The 21,816-nt window shown below is 37.8% G+C and overlaps 1 long non-coding RNA gene across 2 annotated transcripts in view; it reads left to right on the top strand.

The window, feature by feature from the left end:
* The first annotated feature begins 1,312 nt into the window (after positions 1-1,312).
* LOC109363850 overlaps positions 1,313-21,816 on the top strand; it is a 44,901-nt gene continuing 24,397 nt past the window's right edge. For both annotated transcript variants that reach the window (XR_002109679.1, XR_002109682.1), the window contains exon 1: positions 1,313-1,419. This is a non-coding gene — a long non-coding RNA (uncharacterized LOC109363850). The remainder of the gene's footprint in view (positions 1,420-21,816) is intronic.

Here is a 21,816-nt window from a genome sequence, read left to right as displayed (position 1 = left end):
CCCCGTATGAACTGTTTTACATAAATATATGCAAGAAAGTATATTTAATGACTGTTAAGTTTCCATATTTAAGCATGTCCAGAAAATGTCACTGACTCAAAAGTCTACAAATGTGCAAACCAATATCATTGCTGTCACTTCTTGATACATGATATACTTAGTATGGAGAAGAAAATTTTTATTAAAATATTTTTTAGAAGTTTTTGTGGAAGTTGAACAAGATGATCTTGCCTTTACAGAATGTAGGTACTGAAGCATCTTAGCAATATTTGCCCAACCTTCCAAAAAGTGTCAGAATTCCTGAAATTCCCTTTTTCATAATATTGACAATAATCTTGCCAGAAATTTTGATAACAACAAACTTTTCAGCCCAAGATTGTATTTTTGGCAAGATCTATGAAATAGAGTGGAGAAAGGTGTTTTAAAATAGAAGTCATGGGCAGTTTCAACTCTAGAAATTGCTATATTCTTTTCCTGTAATAAGTGATATTACATTGTACATTTTAACATTCCATTAAAATCTTATTCACATGCTTTTTTAATAAGGAAGAATTAAAAAAAAAAAACACCAAAAATAACACCCACACAATATATTTAAAATAAATAAAATATAATCTGCACTCTAGATGTATTAGAGAAGAAAACTACATCTGCCACATAATATTTTGAACTTGATCCACAAGAACATGTTATTCTTCCTCCTTAGGAAGTTGCACTTAAGAAAATTCAGCAATTGCTATAACAATTTCTTTAAGACTTAAGGCTATGAAAAACAATTTCTGATTAAACAGTTGTGTTTTTTGTTGCGTTGTTGTTGTTTGTTTTACTTAATCTATATGCATTTTGAAGACTTAAGGTGATTCAGTATATTCAAAGTCTTCATTCTTTTATTTATGTTTGATTTGTATTCATAAAAATGTTCTTAACATAGCTGGAAAAATATACTGGCTAACAAGGATTCTTTTTTACATTACTCAAAAAGAAAAAAAGCCTTGACTTAAAAATTTCTCAGTATGTACAGTATGAAGTTTCAGGTGCTCCAGAAAATATTCAGTCAATGAGAAGGGAGGAAGTGGAACAAAAGATTAATTAGTTAGAAGTGATAGTTTCATTGCAAAGAATAAGATTTTCTCTTCAGAAGAGCAGCAGTTCTGTCTAGCATATTATTCATTCATGTATTCACAGATTGGTTTGCTTATATATTTGTATTGCACTGCTGTACTGAAACATGAGAGACTTGTGCTATTAAAAATGAAGTATCTAATACAGTTTTCATACAGATACAAGCTCTTGTTTATTTTTCTTCCAGTATATCCCAGAATCACAAAATCACAGAATTGCAGAAATTGAAAGGAACCTCAAGAGATCATTGAGTCCAACTCCTCCACTAAAGCTGGCATTCTACAATAGATCACACGGGTAAGCTTCCAGATGGGTCCTGATCAGCTCCATAGAAGGAGATTCCTCAATTTCCTTGGGCAACTTGTTCCAGTGCTCCATCACCCCTACTTTTAAGAAGTTCTTCCACTCTTCCCGTGTTCAAGTTTTAAGCAATTACTCCTTGTCCTATCACTACACACCACTAAGAAGAGCCTGGCTTCATCTTTTTGCATCCCACCTCCCTTCAGATATCTATAAACTTTGATCAGATGCCCTCTCAGTCTTCTTTTCCCCAGGCTCAACAGACCAATGTTACTCAGCCTTGGTGAGTAGGAGGTGCTGATGACAACCTCCTGAGCTCTGCCAGTAAGACAGTTCTCCAGCCTGGGCTCTGCAAGAGGCTGTCCTCAGGCAGAGCTTTGGCATGCAACCTGGTTTATAGATCTCTTATGGAGGCCGTTAGGCATAAATGTTAGAGGCTCATAAAGGCAGCTGATCTTTCAGTGAGTGGAGGAGAAAGAGGTAACAACCTCAATTGTAGAATATTGGAAGTTGCAGCTAACCATTTCTTTGGTCAGCAGCATCTGTCTATGAGGAGTTTGGGATGTGCAGTTGGCAGACTGAGAATTGCTGGTGGGGAACCACTATAATGGCAATGTTGCTTTAGGGAGTGAGAGTGGTAGAACGCAAAGAACAGGACAGAAGCTTTTCTTACTGACACTGCCCTAGCAAGAGCACATACACCATTCAAAACAAAATTTCCTAGAACTGGAAGAGTGGGAGACAGGAGATAGCTGTAGTCCCCTGGTTCTTCTGTACAGTAGAACAGATTTTCACTTAGAAGCTTTGCAGTTCAGTGGGTGGGTGACTTGCTGTGAGACTGCCAGAGTCCAACTGTTGGGATGGCTGGGATTCACTGATGTAACCCTGTCAGTAGGGATTTGTGTTGCCTGAAATTCACCTCTCAAGCTGCTCAGCTATTGCACTTGTTTTCCTCCACTGCCTTTTATTGTGATGATGTCCAAAAGTACTTAGGCAGAGCATCACATCCAGGCTGGATGTGGCTCTGGGCAGCCTGGTCTGGTGGTTAGTGACTCTGCCCTTGGCAGGGTGGTTGAAACTAGATGATCGTTGTGGTCCTTTTCAATCAGGCCACTCTATGATTTCACTCATCTGTCCCACATTCTCGCCGTTTCATAACAAGGATGTTGTGGGAGATGGTGTCAAACGCCTTACTGAAGTCACAGTACACAACATACATTGCTCTTCTCCCATGTACCCAGCCAGTGATGACATCAAAGAAGGATATCAGGTTGATCAAGCATGATTTCCCCTTGGTGAATTCATGTTGTGTACTCTTGAAAACTTTGTTCTCTTGCATTTGCTTGGAGATGGCATAAAGAGCAAGTTGTCCCATCATTTTTCTAGGGATAGAGGTGAAGCTGACTGGCCTGTAGTATCCCAGATCCTCCTTTTTGCCCTTTTTGAAGACTATCTTCCAGTCTTCAGGCACCTCTCCCATTTGCTAAGACCTTTCAAAGATTAGATAGATAGTAGTTTAGCAGTCACCTCTTCCAGTTCTCTCAGCACAGATGGGTACATCCCATTGGGGCCCATGGATTTGTGTGCATTGATTTTGGCTAGATGCAATTTGACCAGATCCACCTTGATCAATGGAAAGTCTTCCTTTGCCCAGACTTTTTCTCTTACCTCCAGGGTCTTGGAATTCCAGAGGGCCAGTCTTAGCATTAAAGATTGAAACAAAGAGGGCATTCAGGATCTCTGCCTTCTCAGCATCCCCTGTTACCAAGGCTCCCATCTCATTTAGTAGGGAACCCACATTTTCCCTAGTCTTCCTTTTACTGCTGAGATACTTAAAAAAATCTTTCTTCTTATCTTTTTCCTCCTTTACAGAGTTTAATTCCAAGAGGGCCTTAGCCTTCCTACAATCCCCGAAAATTCCTTTCTCAGACCTTTTGCCACCTTTTCCCAATTTTTTACTCTGAGGAATCAGCCAGTCTTGAGCTTGGAAGAAACTGTGTTTAAGTGCCAGCCAGCTTTCATGGGCGCCCTTACCTTCCAATACTCACCCATGGAATACCTCCAAGTAGATCTTTGAAGAAGTCAAATTTATCTCTCCTGAAGTCCAGGCAGACAATTCTACTTTTGCTTTGCTTCTTCCACACAAGATCTTGAACTCCACCATCTTGTGATTGCTGCATCCCAAGCTTCTCCCAAACACCACATCGCTGACCAGCCCTTCCTTGTTAGTAAAAGCAAGGTCAAGTAACACATCCCTCATAGTCGTCTCATCCACTACCTGCGTCAGAAAGCTGTCATCAAAGCACTGCTGGAGCTGCCTGGACCTTGTGTGCCTGGCTATGTTTCTTAATCAACAAATATCAGAATGGTTGAAGTCCCTGATAAGAATCAGTGCTGGGGATTGCAAGGTTTCTTCCAGCTGTTTCTAGAAGCCCTCATCCACTTCCTTCTCCTGATCAGGTGACCTGTAGTACACAACCACAACATTGTCACCTATGTTAGCCCTCGCTTAATTCTTACCCACAAGTTCTATATTTGTTCGTCATTTCCCTCCACAAGTGAAGCTCAATACATTCTACTTGCTTTCTTGCATAAACAGCAACTCCACCACTTCTTCTTGCCACCTGGTCTTTCTTAAGAGGACATAGCCATCCATAACAGCATTCCAGTCATGTGAGCTGTCCGTGTCTCTGTGGCTGGAATGAAATCATGGCCCTGTGATCACACATAAATATCTAGTTCTTCCTGTTTGTTTCCCATGCGGTGTACATTGGCATATGGGAACTTTAGGGAAGCAGAGAGTGCAGGTATCTCTGGAGGAGTGCTGAAGGTCTAAGCTGAGCTATTGGCAAAGGAAACTTGTTAACCTCAGTTAAATAATTAAAAAAGGAAGAATCTGAGAGGTAGGCCTGAGTAGTAGTAATAATTGCTGTCTTATCTTACAACAATATTAAAAATCATTTGTCTATTCCTCCTTCCACTTTATACTACGTCATTCACTCAAATTTGCGTGATGTTTTTAATTGCTTCATGTTGAGTACAGATTAAGAAGTATCTCGTATTCAGTATAATTTCTTATCCCTTTTTGGATGCATCTTCATGTTCATTGTCATTCACACTGGAAATTCCCAGTAAATACAAAAAAAATGAGAATATACATTAATGTAAGTCACTGAAAGTTGTATCCCCTATTTACTTCCATGGAAAACAAAACAGATACAAAGAGAACATAAGACTATTTGATAGAGCAAATTCTAAACTACAAAATACTATTTTTTCAACGTGGTTACCATCACTTTTGCCAGAATGAACTAGAGCTTCCATGCCACACTCATAAATACTTTACCAGTGGAAGTGACCCACTGCTGCTGTCACCATTGCTGAAACACATCATCCACCACCTTACTTCTCATATCCACTGTTTGGTCTCCATAAGTATTCAGCAAGTATTGATGAATGTCAGTAGGTACAATTATTTCTGCATGGAGGAAATCATTGACACACCTTTGCTTCATAACACTCTACAGTATTTTGTTGGACTGCCCCTTTACTGCCATCCATCACACAGCAACAAAATATAACAGAGTATTGGTGCAAAGTTTCAGTCTCTACTGCTATACCACCAACATTCATGTCTGCCATTGTGGGCCCATGTAATAAAATAGGATGCATCGCTTTTGGAGCAGCCATCATACCATGAATATTTTGGCTTTCATATATTGTAATTTGATATAATATGTTTAACTTTTCTTAATATAATAATTTAGAGTCTTATTTGTATTTACTATTTCTTTCTTGTTCCTAAGAAAGTCTTTGAAGGTTGCAAATCTCATTATCTAGTCTGTCTGAGAAAACCATAAAAAAGTCAAGGCACCTATATATGTTGGAAATTTAATATGAAGCAAATCAAGAATGAAAGATAAAGAATCAACTCAAAAAACAATGGGATTTGTATTTTAAAAAATACATAACTTTGACTTTTTTTATTCATATATATTCTGCCTACAAGTTCTGCTCTTAGAAATACTGCAGTTAATAATCACACAGAGCACCAAAAGGCACCAATAAATTCAGTGAAATACTCATGATAGTGACCTTATGTTATTAGTGTTACCTCAAAAAAATCTCAATTTATGTAGCTGACAGCCATATATGTGCTTTTTGCATAGGTGTATCAGATTTTCGTGCAGATGAAGATCGTGTTATGACTGTCCCTTTCATAGGTGATAACAGTTCTGTTTCTCTTTGAGAGCTGCAAAACACAATTGCTATTATACGATTCACAAAGTGTATGGATGTGGAGAGTGAATTATTACTTAGGACAACTGCTTAGGTGCAACAAGCTATCACCATTGCATAAACCATCCATTTGGTGATTTCTGATTTATGCTGTTTCTCCATCCAGCTGAAGCAGGTGTTTCTGCGTTTGTGTCATGACTCTGTGTGAGTCTGATTTCCTTCAGACCTACTTCTGGTTCCTGGTGTTACTCTTTCGCTACACAGACTGCATGGAGTACATTTCAAAAGCTACCCTACCAATTAAAACAATGGATATTTCTAGAAATGTTGGTAGAGCAAGCTCTTTCTGTAGGCAATCTTAGGCCAGTTGTAAATATCTATATTTAAAAATCCAGGCATAACTCTAGATTCCAGAGCAGCAGAAGTGTCTCACTGAATACCTGTCTACTCTGTCCATTTTTAGGTGCATTTCCATGATTCACAAAATGAAGTCTTATCTACTATTTTCTACACATCTTGTTCTTGTTGTTTTCCTTCAAAGAAAAGATGTAAAAGCAGTGATACCAACATGTAGAATTCTGAAAATAATGGAAAGTAAGATAATCAATCTTTGCTCACAAGAAAATATACGACGTTTTTGCTACTCGGAGATAAGTCAGGTGTTTGGAAAGCTTCTTGCAATCACTGAGTGTGGTGCTTTAGAAGTCTTTACTGTTGAGTGAGAAAGAAGAACAAACTGAAGGCAGGTCTTTCTTGTATAAGGGTTTCTCACATTTAGTATTCATCAAAGCCTCTATCCTGTCCAATCCTTTTACAATGATCTCACTTTCATGAGAAGAGAGTGAAACAAGTGCTTATTACAATATTACATCTCTTGCTATATATCTAGGGTTTGTGACAAAGCCCAAACAAATGACCAAGCTACATCTTTTAGACATTTTTAGTCCTAAAGAAGAGTCCGGACTGGGGTTTTCTTAGAGTTGTATTCCTCATATCCACAAACAAGTAACGATGTTGCATAAATTAGCGACTGCATCTACCCTTTCTAAAGGAAGAAAAGAGATGTTTTCTGTGTCTTAAGTTGGCTGTAAGACTAACTAAATGCATTTTGTAATACTTTTTATGGAAAAAGTGCAATATTTTTTATGCACAGTCAAGGATAAAGGTTGATCATGGCTATATAATTAAAGGCATTCAAACTGCAAGTTGTCTGTCAACAACCGCTTTGCAATGAGAAATGCTCCGTACTCAGCAACTGCTTTAAAAATACTGTTCAAACAGGGATTATCTTAAACTACCACTTGTCTGGCAATGGCTTCTTCACCTGTGTAATAAGATTAAGAGATCTACTTGAAAGCCAGAAAAGCTCTGCAAGTCAAGTGGATATTTGCATCTTTTACATTGCCAAATACCTAAAAGAGAGAAACATTTTCAGAAAGATGAGGAAGAAATACAGAACACTCGAGCTGGCACAAGGTTTTTAGACTGTAAGTAGCCCAAGTTCCTGATTTCTGCCAGCTCTGCCAGCATCGTTTAGTTAGTAAAAAAAATCTGTTTGCAATGACAGCATGAACTTTACAAACCAGTAAATAGTTAATATTTAATCTTAAATGTACTTCAAGTTTCAAATCAAGAGAAACTACTTCAGTGTCTCAGGTGTTAGACAGGGTAGCTAGTGATCTGCTCTCTTGAGTGATTTCTGTCACAAGCCTGCAAGAGGAAACTTGCAAAACCACAGAATGTACTTTCCCAGAACTGGAAAATGAAATAGACCTTGGAAGATTATGGGTACATCAGAGATATCTGTATATACCTTTCAAGAATAAAAATAACAAAATAACCTTACTAGAGCATTACGTGACATTTATTTTCTTTGAATAGCTTAACACACTTTGTGCCTGTTACAAAAGTAAAATAAATTTTTTTAAAAAAGTGTATGTCAATTTTCTTTATGGGATTTGCTTTTATTTTGCTGGCATGAGATTACTGAAATCAGTTGGAATGCCTGAATACGTTAAAAATAGGGGAAATGTAATGTATTATGGCCAAAAATTCTATATAGAATAGGAAATTATGGTAAGTCACAAATGTTTCTGCTTAGTCTTATGCTAAGTACAGGCAAACACTGAGCTTTCTCTATTAAGTACTTCCCGTTCAGGCTGGTAGTGACCACAGTACACTTTTCCTGTCCAGAATTTCTCCTGAGCAAAGCTTGCCAATCACACAAAATTACTCAGTGGTTTGGGGATCTGGACATATACAGATAGGGGAATCAACTTCCCTTATTTGATGTGTATCATAAATCAGAAATGAACATTAGTTTCTCAGGGGAATTAAAAAATGGCCTGCTGTAAAATACTTTGATACCTTTGATTTTCATTGTTTATAGCATGAACTATTTTTCTAAACATCTTCGAACTGAAGCTGAGAGATATGCTACAGAAAATTACCCTTGTCTTCCTGCCTATTTTTTTTAACCAACACGGGACATCAGTCCCATCGTAGACATAGATATGTGATCATTTCGCAATGCTCTAAATTTCTATCTTAAAATTGTTCTTTTCTTCTGTGCACAGAAAGACATATTTTGGTGGTTTTCTTTCAGGGGGATGAATGGTTTTTAGTTTTTCGCCAATTGATATCAAGAGAGAGAGAGAAAGACTGTGTATACATAAGCCACTGAGTGATCAGTGAACCCATTTAAGAGAGATACCTACTGAGGTCAGTGAAATTGGCAATCTAATGAACAGTCTAATAGTTTCGTTGCAAGTTTTATGGTTCCTGTTTGTAATTAACTTTATGTGACATTTATTATAAAAAGATAAAAAATTATTAGTAGCAATTACATTTAATGAAGCCATGCAACTGCACTTATATACTTATTCAACTTTTATTTTCATTGACTCCCTGCTACTGGCTTTTTAAGTTAATGCCTCGCTATGTATCAAATAACTTCAATGCTTATAAACTTTGGTGAATATGAGTAGAAAGTCTTTGTTTTCATAATAATTTATTTTGAATTTAATTCTGTGGATTTTATCTGGATACATTTCTTGCCATATGAGAGATATCACTTGAACAAAAGGAAGAAAAAGTAGTCCTCTATATTGTACTCAGTTCATAGTTTCTTTGTAGTGATGTTGCTAAAGAGAGTTTTGTGTTTTTCAGAATGGATTACTAACACAGTGATAATCAAAGAGCTGATTTGTGTCAGCTGTCTCACATAGGGAAGACCCTCTAGATATTTTAGATGTTGACAGCATTTATGATTGCTATATTGAGTTTTATATCTACTTTGTTACAGATGTGCATAATTGTCAAAACTTAGATTTTGTGAAATGCTAAAATGAACACGCAGACCCTGAAAATATGAAAAAGTTACAATTATGTCATTCACCACTGAGTTTACAAAAACAGCACAGATGTCATTACCACAGCAGAGTTAGTCTGTATATTTTAGTGCCTCGTCCTGGAGTCCTGAAGTCACAGGTGCCACTGTCAGGCTAAAACCTCCTCTCAGATGTTCAGTCTGGAAGCTTCAAATCTATCGGAGAATTCAAATAGATGTGAAGAGTCTTTGCATTTTCTCTACTCATATTCACATTCTTCCATGCCAGTGCTGTAATAGTCATGGACTTTACAGGAGCATAAGCAAAAGACATTCCATATCAGGGAAAAGCATGTGATACAGTCACAACAGCTCCTTGTAACACACTAAGCAAAGTGTCTGGAAAGCTCAACGCTGGAGACGGATCTGGGGGTGTTAGTTTACAGCCAGCTGAACATGAGCCAGCAGTAAGCCCAGATGTCCAAGAAGAATGTATCAGAAATAGTGTCTGCCCGGGGAAGTGGTAGATTCCTCATCCCTGGAGGAAAGGATAGATATGGCACTTAGGGACATGGTTTATGGGTATAGTGGTGATGAATTGGTGGTTGAATTAGATAGTTTTAGTGGTCTTTTTCCACCTTAATGATTCTATGATTCTATGATCATGAAATAGGGAAGATATCTGAATAATAGTTCCAAGGAGTTGTATAGCAGTTTCAGGGGAGAAAACTTACTGACAGACATTTTGAAATTTCCAAATTAAAATTTCTGAACAATTATTTTATCTGTGGAAAAATCATATTTTGATATTTTACATCAATTTGTGGGGAGGACTACTGTTACTTTTGATAATAATTTATTGGTGCTCTTATTGTTTCTTGGATAACTTTCAACATGTAGCTCCTACAATGCAAGGGAAGGGAGACATTGTTTTTGTTATTACACTGATGGAATATTGAAACCTGATTTGAAGTGCGTTAGCTGAAGTCAGGCAAGGTTGTGGCAGTGATCACTAGGGAAATTACGAAACCTTGAAAAAGTTTGGAGACATTTTTGGTAGGGCATATATGTCTTAAAACACTGTGTCTCTCAATTATAATAAAATTGTATTACATAACCTGAGTGATTTCAGGAGTTAGTAAGTGACTGATTTTCTGTTCCCTTGGTAAGCAATAATTCATGCAAACAGATTGACTGAAGTTTTGCCATGCTAGTGTAAAGGGAAAACAATGAAATATTGTTTGAGATGTTTTTACAAGTGAAAATGACAGCATGTGAAGAAATATGTTATAAATCAGGACAGTATTACAAAAAAATAAAGAAAGCTAAGCTCAGTCTTTTGAAGAAAGCAGTGTTTAAGAAGTTGATCCAAAAAAAAAAAAAAGCACTCATTTCGTGTATATAGAGAGAAAACAGGCATCAATAATCTGCATGTGCACAGACCAGCAAACTTATGAAGAAATGTATGAACAGAGAACACTTGACTTCAAAGCCACTTGTAATTACTGAATGGTTTGTAGTTAATCATAAATGCACAGGAGGGAATAATGAGCTGGGAAAAATGAAGGTATATTGAAATGTTCTAGCAAAAACAAGGGTATTTTTGCCAGTTCCACTTTCTATAGGCTAGAGGGACAGATTAGTGTATACTAGAGTTCGTATGAAATGCAGGTTATCACTACATTCTTCAGCAAACCTCATGTTGCAAAATACTATTGACATCACTGCTAGCAAAATATGGCTAAAAAAATATAATACATGCAGGTTTCTGATTTGACACATGAAGTGAAAACATCTTGGATGCTTTAATTTTACTGTGAAAAACCAGCCTATGATATAATGCACATTATATATGGCATATATACCACATTATAACACTGTCAGGGTTTTATGATTTTTGTTACTGTTATTCCACATCATAACATCATGTAGAGCATTGGGAGTTAAAAGTTGAGTACAATTAATTCTGTTATTTTTTAAGCGGCAGCAAATCACAAGGAAAAATGCTTTCTCTTAATAGAATCTGAGAAACTGAAAAGCTTGCTTCAGAGAAGTATTCATCTCATCTAATTTTGAACACTTATAACATGTAAGTCTGCATCTGAGCTAATGGCCTTAGGCATGTACGACCTTTACCTGGCCCACCATAGATGAGATGAGAAGAAATCTGAATCTAAATCCGAAAGAGCATTTGAATGTAGAAGAAAAAGTCTGTGTTGTGAACCCTGGGAGAAAAATCCGCCTGTGCTTAATGGTATTAAGAACGATTTGGGGAACTAGAATTCAAAAATTCAGAGCTTTTTTTGTTTGTTTGTTTGTTTGTTTGTTTTGATATCCTGATGTCTAAGAATAGTAGTGTTCTTCATGTTATGATACTAATACCACTAGAGCTTTTTAGACTGTCTTTGAATACTGTTTCAATATATTGTGAAAAAGACATTATCCTTGATACTAGAAATAACCCACTTCTGCTGCAGAGCAGTATATTGCAAATTGCCTAATTATTTGTCCCACACCAGGCTTCTGGATCAGACAGAAACAAGTGTTGAAAAATCAGTTATTAAAGAAAAAAAAATCTTATAAAGAATCATAAGAAGATAAAATGTGGCATTTGTTGTCTAAAGTAGCTAAGAATTTAGAATATATATAATTTTCTAAAGCCTATATGTGTGCGATTTTTGTGACAGAAGGAGACACAAAGTAATTGAAAAATGCTTGTAACTGTAAATCTTTCAAATTTGTAAAAACAATTGTTTATTTCCATGAAGGTTATGAAAATGACTATAATGTTCATAAAGTAAGTATGCAAATATTAATGTTCCTTGCCATATTAATCATAGAATCATTAAGGTTGGAAAAAACTACCAAGACCATCTAATTCATCCATTAACTCATCATCACCATGCTCAATAAATCATGTCCCTAAGTGCCATGTCTCCCTTGGAAGCGTCTGTGGACAGTAATTCCACCACCTCCCTAGGCAGCCTTTTCCAATGCTTCATCACTCTGAGAAGGACTTTTTCCTGATATCCAACCTGTTCAACTGTCCCCCAGTTCAACTTAGGGCCATTACCTCTTATACTAACCACTGTTGCATGTGAAAAGAGACCAATCTCCATCTTGCTACATGAAGAGTCCAAGTCCTCTTCATGAAATTGAATGTATATATGTCCATGGGGCTGGATGATATCCATCCTAGGATTCTGAAAGAGATGGCTGATATGGTTGCTGAGCTGCTATCCATCATAGTTGAAAAATCATGGCTGTCTGATGAAGTCCCCGGTGACTGGAAAAAGGGAAACGTTACTCCCATTTTTAAGAAAGGGAGAAAGGAAGACCCGGGCAGCTAGAGTCCGGGGACCCTCCCCTCTGTGCCTGAGAAGATCATGGAGCAGATCCTCCTAGAAGCTATATTAAGGCACATACAAGATAAAGAGGTGGTTCGAGACAGCCAGCATGGCTTCAACATGGGCAGATCGTGCCTGACCAATGTGGTGGCCTTCTAGGATGGATTGATGGCTTCGGTGGATGGCGGAAGGACGATGGATGTCATCTATCTGGATTTCTGCAAGGCCTTTGATATGATCCATCACCACATCCTTCTCTCTAAATTGGAGAGTTGTGGATTTGAAGGATGGACTGTTTGGTGGATTAGGAATTGCTGGCTGGATGCTGCCAAAGGATGGTTCTGTATTAGGGTGGAGGCCATGGAGGCAGTGTCCCTCAGGAGTTGGTTTTGGGACTAGTGCTCTTCAACATCTTCATCAATGACATAGATGATGTCATCAAATGCACTCTCAGCAAGTTTGCAGATGACACCAAACTGAGTGGTGCAGGCGATACACTGGAAGGAAGGGAAGCCATCCAGAGGGACCTAGACAGGCTGGAGAAATGGGTCTATGAAAACTTAATAAGGTTCAACAAGGCCAAGTGCAAGGTGCTGCACTTGGGTTGGGGCAATCCCAAGTGTTTATACAAACTGGGGGAAGATCTCCTTGAGAGCAGCCCTGCAGAGAAGGACTTGGGAGTCCTGGTGGATGAGAAGCTGGACATGAGCCAGCAGTGTGCGCTTGCAGCCTGGAAGGCCAACTGTGTTCTGGGCTGCATTAAAAAAGGGGTGGTCGGCAGGGGGAGAGAGGTGATTGTGCCCTTCTACTTGGCTCTTGTGAGGCCCTATCTGGAGTACTGCATCCAGGCCTGGGGCCCCCAGTACAGGAAGCACATGGAGCTCTTGGAGCGGGTCCAGAGGAGGGCCACTAAGATGATCAGAGGGCTGGAGCACCTCTCCTGTGAGGAAAGGTTGAGGGAACTGGGCTTATTTAGCTTGGAGTAGAGATGGCTCCAGGGAGACCTCATTGCGGCCTCCCGATACTTGAAGGGAGCATACAAACAGGAAGGAGAACAACTTTTTATGAGGGCAGATAGTGATAAGACAAAGGGGAATGGTTTTAAACTGAGACAGGGAAGGTTTAGGTTAGATATTAGGAAGAAATTTTTCACTCGGAGGTGATGCACTGGACCAGTTTGCCCAAGGAGGTTGTGGATGCCCCATCCCTGGAGGCATTCAAAGCGAGGCTGGATGTGGCTCTGGGCAGCCTGGTCTGGTGGTTGGCGACCCTGCTCATGGCAGGGGGATTCAATCTAGATGATCTTGAGGTTCTTTTCAACCCAGGCCATTCTATGATTCTATGACTCTATGATCTTCCTCTCAGATTATTACAGAGCCATAAAGTCTTTCCTGAGCCTCCTCTTTTCCAGACTAAACAATCCCAGTTCGATCAGCTGCTCCACACAGGACTTTTGCTCCAGACCCTTCAGCAGCTTCTTTGCCCTTCTTAGCATATGCTCCAAGGCCTCAGTTTCTTTCTTGTAGTGAGACGTTCAAAACTGAACACAGTATTTGAGGTATGGCCTCACCAGTGCTGTGTACAGTGTAATGATCTCCTGCCTACTCGTGTTGACTACACTCTTTCTGATACAAGCCAGAATGCTAGTGTTCTTGGCTACCTGAGCACACCTGTTGAGTCATGTTCAGCAGAACAATGACCAAGAATTCCAGATCATTTTCCACCATGCAGCTTCCCAGCCACTCTGCCCCAAACCTATAGTGTTGCATGCTGTTATTGTGACCAAAGTGCAGGATTTGATACTTGGTCTTGTGAAGATCACGCAGTTGGCCTCAACCCACTGATCTAGACTGTCCAGATCCCAATGTAGAACTTTTCTACTCTCAGACATGGTTTCATCTGAAGATTTACTGATGGTGCACTTAATCACCTTGTCTGGATCATCAGTAAAGATATTAAACAGGGCCAGCACTAATACTGACCCCTGGAGAACACCATTTGTGACTGATCTCCAGCTGGATTTAACTCCATTCACCACCACACTCTGGGTCTAGCCCTCCGGCTGATTCTCTACCCAGTGAAGACTGTACCTGTTCAAGCTATAGACTGCCATCTTTTCCAGGAGAATGCTGTGGGACACAGTGTCAAAGGCTTTATTCATGCCTAACTGGACTACATCCATAGTTTTTCCCTCATCTACTAGGGAGTTTTTGTAGACATGATCCAAATTTTCAGAAGGTATCTCTGTCCCAGTGAAGAGATTTTTTAAATGGGTCAACAAGGAAATTCATACTGCCTGTGGTTCCATACCCTTACTCTTAGTTTTTAAAATTAATAAAAATTCAAGGAGGAACTCCTTCCCTTTTAAATTTGCCCATAGCACTCCTGTGCTAGAGTTTAAAATGCTTTTGACTCTGAAGATAAATGGAAAATTATTTTTTCTAATTGTATCCAGGAGCTTTTATGTAGCGTATTATAAAATGTCACAAAATAATGAAGTTTAGAGAAGCCATTAAGGAAAAAATGTGTTTTTCAACTGAGTAAAGATGCCCGTGATTCAAACAAAGTGCTGCATTTGTCAGATAATTAGCAATGATTGTCTTTTGAACTCTGAAGATAAATTTAGGAGGAGCAGATATGCTGTCCTATAAAAAGTGAGAGCATTCGGAGTTGGTTTTTTTTTTAAGACTTTTGCTTAAAGATTTTTTTCAAGGAGTTTTCTAACCAAGTACTTGAATTATGTACACACAAATAGAATTTAAAGAAATCATACAGGTCTCTTCAACTATATGCTATACAGATTTTAATTTTACAGATTTTTATTATTTTAGTTCCACTAAATGCTTTTAGTTAAGGTTGACCAAAATTTTCCCCTTTGAGACCAGCTTTTAAATTCCCTGTAATTGCCGTATTTAAACTGTTCATGCTGTTCTGCCCCATGCCATATGTCTACTCTGGGATGAATCAGTTTGGAAAATTCCATAAAAATGGCTTAGTAGTTTTTTAGTATTGATAAAAATCCTTTTTTTTTTTTTTCCAACTAATATATTACGTTGAAGCAGTTAACTTGAATGTTCTTGTTTTTTCCTAATGAATTTGTTTATGTTGTATTGATGTCCTGTAGAAATGAGTCCAAATGAAACTTCTGATAAAATCCTTGTAAGTAAAAGCAAAACAAACACAAATCAATCTCTCCTCCTAGCTATTCATTTTACTGGGGATCAAATTCTATGATCAAGTAAAAGCCTTTGACAGATGTTGCTTCAGAATAAATATAGCTAATTTATTGACTAGTACTTAAAAAGGCATTTTGACTGTAAAATTTTTTTTTAGACGCAAATCTTTCGCAAGAATATTCACAGAATAAAACAGAGATTCGGGGGTAGAACCTATCTACATTTACACTCTGCTTTTTGACAGCAACATCTTAAACATACTATACTATCCTGACATCTTCTCTGAATATTTTTTTTCATTTTCCTCTTCACAAAAGTCCTCTTCCAAAACCAAGGTTTAAGAGAAAATATTTATGAGTATCTGCTATTCTTTCTTTATGGTATCTCACAATATTGTACACTATCTGACTACCAAAAGAAGGAAATTTGTGATTCCCTGCAATACTTGCCTTTGGATAAAAGAGGAAAAAATTCTAATGGCTTCACAGACTGTAATAAGCCTAAAATTCACAAACTTAAACTCTAGTTCTAATAACATGGAAAACATGCATAACTCTGTCATTCAAATACTTCCAGGCTAAGTCCTGGAATCTGTTGAATACCCTTGTATCCTGAGCACAGTAGCCAGGAAAATTGACCGTGACATATCCAAGTGTTTTTTTTTTTTTACCTATGGAAGCCACTCTGTGTGTATGTGCCTGCTCATCCTACTGCTTGTTGTTGGTTTAACTTGGCAGGCAGTTCAGCACTACACAGTCGTTCATTCTGTTTCTGCCACACTCTTCCTCACAGTAGGATGAATGAGAGAACTGGAAAAAAGGTAAAACTCATCAGTTGATATAATTGCAGTTTTATAAAATGGGAAAGGAGAAAACATTAATTATGATCTGAGCAGCTGCTATTTCCCCTCTCCCCATCCCCTTTCTGGCCAACTCCCCCAGTTCTATTGTTCCTTGTAATGCCAGATGGCATGGGATATCTCTTTGGCTAGTTTGGGTCTGTTGTCCTGATTCTGTCCCTCCCCCCAGCTTCTTGTGCACCCTCAGCTCCTCACTGGCAGAGCAATACAAGAAGCAGAAAAATCCTCAGTGCTGTGCAAGCACTGCTATACAACAACTAAATCATCGGCGTGCTGTCAATATTATTATAATCCTAAATACAAAATGCAGCACCATACCAGCTACCAGGAAGAAAATTAACTCTATCCCTGCAGAAAGCAGGACACTGTCTTCTTCTCACAGTACGGATTTTGAGGGGGGCTAAATTATACCCTCTCACAAGGGAACTTGGTAATATTTCTCAATTTAGTAAGCATAATAAGCATAACTTTGGAAAAGTAGGCAGACTCTTTGAGTAGGTAAGTGCACAAATAAGTTATTTGCAGATAGATAAAGGACAGAAAATGAAATGGAAAATAAAAATATCTGTTCTCTTGTCACATTACACTTTATAATGTGATAGTAACTCTTTATTTTTGTGTTACAAATATATAATTTATTTTTCTGTATCAACACTTTAGCTGAGATCTCCTTGAGGATCCTTATTTATCATGATTTAGAATTATAAAATGACAAAAGACTTCCACTAAACATATTATTTAAAAAAAAAAAAAAAGTCAATCAGTGTGTTGAAATTATTGGCAATCTACAAAATTTCATAATATTCAATCATCATTTAGAACACAAATAAAGAAAATTAAAGTTTCTCCTTTTTCACTATCTATCTCCCCTGGCTCAATTTAGGTGCTTCAGCAGCTCACTGAAAAAGATGTATCCTATTATATCTCCTCAAGAGAGTTAGATTTGGGCTATTTCTGATTAAGGAGACTTCACTAAGACTGCCCTGCCAATATTCTTTCCCTTTTACATCTAGAAAGATCCTACTTGGTGGCATCTGACATGTATCATGCTTGAGGTGCAACTGTAAGATCACTATGCGTGAGAAGACAGTAATGGTTTTTCAGATCAGTTCAGAAAGAACATGCCTTGTTATTGCTATATTGATCATCCAGGACAAGTGACTAAATTAGTTTTTGTTGCCGTTTGACTTTAAGCCCAGATAAGTTGCGTACCTCCCCAGTATCACCAAACTTTTTGCATTTGTTTCTCTACTCTTTTCTCCAACGGCTGCTAGACTATTCTCCTCTTTAGACAAGAAACTTAGTACCTGCAATTAATTAAGGATGTTCTTTTTGCCTTATTGAAAGAGGTTTCAGCACTGTTCCTTGCAGTTACTCAATACACCAGAAAGTGAAATACCTAAGGATAAAGCATTAATTTTTGTTCTGGTGAGACTAGTCTGATTTGATATAGACACCTAAATGGCAGCTTTGTACATATGAAGCAGACATACACCAAGTAGGAGAAAAGGAAATTTTTTAAGCCATGGTTTATCTAATTTTTTCAATTGTCTACATTAGAGGTTAATCATGCCCTGAAGTGTGTTTGATTTTTTCCACTGATTATGAAGGGAGACTATGTATGTAGATCAGATGGAGATGTGTAAATTTCTACAGGCAGATGCAACCACAACCTTCTCACTGGCAGGGCAGCATGAGAAGCTGGAAAGTCCTTGTAGGCACTGCAACAAAAAATCAGCGTGCTATCAACATTGCCTCACCCTAAAAACAAAACACAGCGCTCTAATAGTTACTTGGAAGAAAAGTAACTATCCCAGCTAAAAGCAGGACAATGTAATACATATACAGATGTACAATGCTTGTCTAAAATTACATAGGAAATATTTTGACCAATAAATCTTCATCAGAACTCTGAATCAATGAACACACGGTAATTCTGCCTGTATGGATATGCAGTGCAATTTAAATGTGTAATTGCTGATTTGTAGTTGACATGCTAGGGGGAAGGAATGCTATCCAGAGGAACCTAGACAGGCTTGAGAGGTGGCCCCCTGCCAATCTTATGAATTTTGACAAGGTCAGGTGCAAGGTTCTGCATCTGGGTTGGGGCAATTGCAAGCACAGGTAAAGGTTAGGTGAAGAATGGCTTGACAGCTGCCCTGAGGAGAAGGCTTTGGGAGCGTAGGATGACGAGAGATTCAACATGAGCCAGCAATGTGTGCTTGCAGCCCAGAAGGCCAAATGTATCTTAGGTTGCCTCAAGAGAAACGTGACCAGCAGGTTGAGGGAGGTGATTCTGCCTCTCTAGTCTGTTCTCATGAGATCCCATCTGGAGTACTGAGTCCAGTTCTGCGGTCCTCAGCACAAGAAGGACATGGAGTTGTTGGAGCAGGTCCAGAGGAGGGCCATGAAGAGGATTAGAGGGCTGGAGCACCTCCCCTGCATGGACGAAGTGAGAGAGCTTGGGCTTTTCAGCTCAGAGAAGAGAAGGCTCTGAGGAGACCTTATAGCAGCCTTCCAGTATCTGAAGGGAGCCTAACGAAAAGCTGGAGAGGGTCTTTTTATAAGGGCATGTAGCAACAGGATGAAGGGAAATAGTTTTTAAACTGAAAGAGGGTAGATTTAGACTAGATATCAGGAAGAAATTCTTTACTTTTAGGGTGGTGAGACATTGGAACAGGTTACCCAGAGAGGCTGTGAATGCCCACTCACTGGTAGCACTGAAGACCAGGCTGGGTAAGGCTTTGAGCAACCTGATCCAGAGGGAGGTGTCCCTGCTTATAGAAGGGGAGTTGGAACTAGATGATCTTGGAGGTCCCTTCCAACTCAAACTGAAATTCCATACATGTTTGTCATAAAGGAACACATGGGACAAGATTTGTACTCTTTAAAGATTTAAAGAAAGGCAAATCCTATTTGGATAGATTTTACAAGATGAAAATGGGCTTCATCTTCCACTTACAGAACTAGATATTATAGTCAGTTTTAACATTGCTCCATGGGTAAACATTAAAATAATCGAAAACATAAAAGAGCTATGTAAATGTGATTAATCTCTTATACTGCTTTGATATCTTGGAGAATAGCTGCAAATAGAGCTAACTTCAAAAAAAAACCTTGTTAGTTACTTGCCAGATTGAGTTATTTTTTATCATCCCAAAATTATTTTGAATGCTAATGTAAAGTAAGGGTTTATTTTAGTGTGTATCTGTATGTGCATCTAAACAGAATTCAATATATATGACTCTGCAGTTACTTGGAGTGGGGTTCCTCTAAGATCACTAAGGTTCCAGCTGGACACAACTGTGAAAACTGTTTTTGTTTTTGTTTTTTGTTGTTCAGAATTTCACTATTCTTTAGGTATCAGCTTCAAGCAAAGAACCAGTATATTTCCTCTTTCTTTTTTTAATTCCTTCTCCAAATCAAGGACAAATACTGTGAAACTACACACATTAGATGAATCAAATTTTTTTTTCTTTCTTCATTGCTTTATATATTCTAGATTATTTTATATACTATGTAAATGTTATGTTAAAAGTATCAACTGTTGACATGGAATTCTGAGGAATGAGGAAAGATTTACGTACAAGAATTGACCCATTTTGTGAAATAAATGAAAATTTGATTCCTGAAAGGGAAAAAAAACAAGCCTCCTAGTCAAATCAATTTTATATTTCTAATAGTATTACATAAAATTCCACAAATCTGATAATATTCTACTATAAAATGCACATTATTAACTTTTTTGAAGTTTTGCAGAAGATGTGTGAAGTGAAGGGAAGAATGAATACCTTCATAAAATTAGAGGGAATATAAGTTATTTTATAGGATGGGTTCTAATTCTTGGTTAGAAAGAAGATTTTCAGATTTTGGAGTTCTTGTCTGGTTGATTATCTAGAAAATCTCAAGGCCGTGGTACAAGAAAAGAACATTTTTCTGTTTCCTTGTTCCCCTTGTTAGTAGAAGATGTAGTACTAATGCTGATGCTCAGTCTGCCTTTTGATATGTAGTGGATGCTGAAATTAATTTTATCTCATCTCTATGTTATAGGAACAACATAAAATGTTTATTTGCTTCAGAAATTGGGGCCTACACTATTTTTTTCTTTTTCTTTCTGGCTCACTACACAGAATCTGTACTTAAAAAAAATAAGTGCAAGTTTTGACATTATAGCATTCATTACTTAATATTAGGAACAAAGTTTTTCATGTACATTCAGTTCCAGGATAACAGTGACAAAAACAGTGACCCATGCAAGTTTCTCTCTGCACAGTAATATACTTACTGTGAGAGTTTAAGCAAATTAAAGTACCTAGCCGCACTGCAAAATGTAGCATGGGATGTCCAGGTTGTGTATCACAATTCAGTACATTGTACATTTGTCTTAAATACCTGACTCGTGTGTCCACTTATAAGGAGCAAGAGTTCAACATTTATGGAATTTGTTCTCAGATTAGTTTCTAAGAGACAGCTTAGTAAAATGGTAGACCTAGTTGTAGATATATGATGCAGATTCCTTTCCTGCAACAAGCCATCAGCATACTCTGTGTGAGTCACTATTTATCTTCCATAAAGTAATGGATCATAGATCATGACCAGAACATTTATCTCTGCAAATTTAGGGTAAAAAATCATCTTACAAGCAGTCATTTTTCATTGCAATTCCAAGCATTTTTTGAAAAAGGGAATGCAGAAGTAGACATGGGTTTCCATTTCACCTCAAGTTGTATATGATGGGATTCTATTTGTAATGGGATGTGTTTCTGAATATTATTTACAAAGATTAAAAAGTATTTTTACTAGTTTGGACAGCGTATGGTAAATGCAGCAAGAAATTGATGCCTATTTTTCTGTAGAAAACTAGTTAATGAAACTTCTTCAGTCTTATGATCACTAAAGCCATGATCTGAAGCTGTGGATGGTAGTACTGTAAACTCTTGTGCAATGAGGCAAGAGGTTTCTTCTAGTTCATGTATCAGGATGACAAAAATCAGTTTTCTGTCAAGACAGAACTAGCAGAGTAGAAGAAAATCTCTAAATGGCTCTACGACAGCAAAAAGGTGAAGAGCAACTAAAACACCTGGATATGCTTATTATATACTGCACTACATATATGACATATAAAAAATAATTTAGTTTCAGTGGGTGCTAAAACAAAAAGATAGCAGAATGTGATCACTAAAATGTGATGGAGAACAGGAATGAATCTAATATCTCAGCAAAAATGTAGTTAAAAAAATACTCAACCAAAAAAAACCCCAACCCTTTAACTTAATCAAAAAGTATCTTCTTATCAATGAGATTTGCAAGTGATAATTTCTGCCTTGATCTAGTTGTTGCTAACAACTGAGCTATTCATCTTGTCTCTTTCAGCATCTGGATCTCTCCCTAACTTGAGTAGTGGAGAGAATATGGAGAGAATATTATTTGTTACACAGCAGGTGG

This window comes from Meleagris gallopavo, chromosome 1, assembly GCF_000146605.3.
Source record: "Meleagris gallopavo isolate NT-WF06-2002-E0010 breed Aviagen turkey brand Nicholas breeding stock chromosome 1, Turkey_5.1, whole genome shotgun sequence".
Lineage (NCBI taxonomy): Eukaryota > Metazoa > Chordata > Aves > Galliformes > Phasianidae > Meleagris > Meleagris gallopavo.
The sequence above is the reverse complement of the archived record's forward strand: the minus strand, read 5'-3'. Positions and strand labels throughout refer to the sequence as shown.